Here is a 2784-nt window from a genome sequence, read left to right as displayed (position 1 = left end):
TTCTATGACAAAAAATCATGACAGAAAATGGGCTTTTCGTCCTGTGCGGGCCGGAGACGCAGCTGCATGACATTCTTTGGGCCGTCCATGATGGAAAAAACCGTGGTAGAAGCGAGGGCGAGGAAAATTTCGGGGAGTTCCCGGTTACGGTGGGTGGTCGGGGGCCGAGCGATGCGCGTTTCTCTCGTACACGTACGTGCATGTGTGTGAGGTGTTGGCTCTAACTGAACCCGCGCGAGGCGTTGGGCTCTAACTAAACCCGAGCGATTGCACTGCAGGCTACACGTTACTGAACCCGAGCGATCGATCGATGACTGTTAACTGAACCCGATCGAGCGATTCCTTCGCTACTGCTGCTAACTGAAGCCGATTGATGCTGCCTCTCTAGATGAACAGTGAGCATTGCAGGGGGGGTTGGATGAACAGTGAGCGGTGGTGGTGGATGAACAGGACCCCGTGGCGTTGCCTCTGGATGAATAGGACCCCGATCGATCGAGCTGGTTGGGTCTGGATGAACAGGAACCCGTGGAGGGCTGGATGAACAGGACGACCCCGTGGAGGGCTGGATGAACAGTAGACGGTGGAGGGGTGGATGAACAGGAGCCCGTGGAGGGGTGGTTGAACAGTAGCCGGTGGAGTAGCGCGCGGTGGAGGCTGGATGAACAGGAGCCCGTGGAGGCTGGAGGAGGTCGACGGTGGATGAACAGTAGCCCGTGGAGGCTAGAGGAGGTCGACGGTGGAGATGAACAGTATCACGTGGAGTCCTGTTTGCTGTACGCCACACCCCTCTTGATGAACAGGACCCCCGTTTCGACCGTAGCGCTCCAACACAAGTCCATTTTGTCCGTTTTGTGGTACGCCACACCCCTCCCGATCAACAAGACCCCCGTTTCGACCATAGGAGGTCCGTTTCCTCCGTTTTGCGGTACGCCAGAGCCCTCCTGATGAACATGATCCCGTTTCGAACGTGGCCGATCGAACACAAGGCCGTTTCCTCCATTCTGCGGTACGCCAGGCCTCATTTCCATCGCCTGTTCCGTCCAAGCCCTCTCGATAAACACGACGACGCATTCTGTTCTGCCCCAGCCCATTGGCTCCCCATGAACACGTCGACGATGCGTTTCTCTGTTCCAACCCAGCCATGTACACAAGCCCTGGCCGTACGTATGCGCGAGTAGGCATTCGAGACCCCGCCCGTATGTACAAATACGTGGTCGTATTTGTTGGATTTCAGGTTCCGGCAGACCCTTGAGGTTCGAACTCTGGGGCGCGCGCGAAGATCTCTCTCCTGCCAACTCACGTCTCGAAGCCTCGCAAGGAATCTAGGCTAGGAAGAAGAACACACAGGGGACATGAGGTTTATACTGGTTCAGGCCACCATTGTGGTGTAATACCCTACTCAAGTGTGTGTGTGGTGGATTGCCTCAGGGGCTGATGATGAACAATACAAGGGGAGAACGGCCTCGCGAGAGGTGTTCTTGAGCTGGTGCGATGAACTGCTTGGGTGAGTTCAGTCGCCTCTCTCCCTCTCTAGTCTACCCAAAACCTGGATCTCCCTACTCTGTGGTGGCTAGCTCTATTTATAGAGGCCCTAGGCCTCTTCCCAAATATTGAGCAGGAAGGGTGCCAACAATTTGCCATTTTGAAGGGGAACATCTAGTACACTTATCCTGACTAAAGTTGGTCTTCGACTGCCAAAGACTAACGGTGACGCCGTCCTGGGCTCCACGGTGACCTCCATCCTGCCATTCCACTGGTCTTGGTCTTGTTGCACCGAAACAGTAACCTTTGCCTGATGCCTTGGCCTGTGCTTGCCCCCGTTGCACAGAAGGGGAAACAAGGACACTGCGCAGGCTGGCGCCTGCCTGGCGTCCGCCTGGTCTCGATCGTCATGGCTTGCGTCACGGACACCTCGCGAGGTACCCTGCCTTGATCTCTCCGCCTCCTCGCGAGCCCGCCTGATGAGGCTGCTCCTGAGGAAGCTTTCTATCGTCCGCCCCGTGAGGCTTGGCCCCTCGCGAGGGTCTTGAGGTTGAGCTGATGAAGCTGGGCTGCACCGGGCCTCCGCTTGAGCCATGCCACAGGCCGCAGGCAGGCAAGTCTGGGGACCCCCGTTCCCAGAACGTCGACAGTAGCCCCCGGGCCCAAGGCGTGCCCGAACTTGGCTTAGCAGAGAAGCGAAGCGGCAAGTGCGAAGCGCCGCGGTCCCCAATAGCCTGTGGCCTTTGGCGCCGCATGGCGGTTGATTGGACGTGGGCGTCTCCGCTTCCCCATGATGCCTCATTACGCGCCTGGCTAGGCGGACCCATGGCTGCACACAACCATTCCCCTTTCGCCGTTCGCGCGCTCCCTGCCCTTCCTTCTTCCTCGAGCTCCAACCTCTGCCTCCAATCCAACTCGAACTCTCCCCCCTTCCCATCGCCATGGCGCCAGCGAAGAAGGAAAGGGGGAAGAATCCCGTGCCTTCGCCCCGCTCGTCTCCAGCGGCGGCCCCCGCCGTTGATCGGTCAATCATACTCAACCCCGAAGACTTGGACAAGGTCCGTTTTGCTCTTACCTCCATCTTGAATGAGTGCGGCAGGACCACGGTCTGGCCTGCGTCCCACGCCTCCTTTGATAGGATCGTCATGGAGGTCCGATTCTTTGCCGATGCCTTGTGGGCGGGTCTGGTTCCCCCCTTTTCTGCTTTCTTCAATGCGGTGCTCTCCCATTACCAGATCCACATGATGCATCTTGGTCCCGAGTCCATTACTCTCCTTGCTGTCTTCGCCTTTGTTTGCGAGG

Source organism: Triticum dicoccoides, chromosome 2B (genome assembly GCF_002162155.2).
Source record: "Triticum dicoccoides isolate Atlit2015 ecotype Zavitan chromosome 2B, WEW_v2.0, whole genome shotgun sequence".
Taxonomy (NCBI): Eukaryota; Viridiplantae; Streptophyta; class Magnoliopsida; order Poales; family Poaceae; genus Triticum; species Triticum dicoccoides.
The sequence above is the reverse complement of the archived record's forward strand: the minus strand, read 5'-3'. Positions refer to the sequence as shown.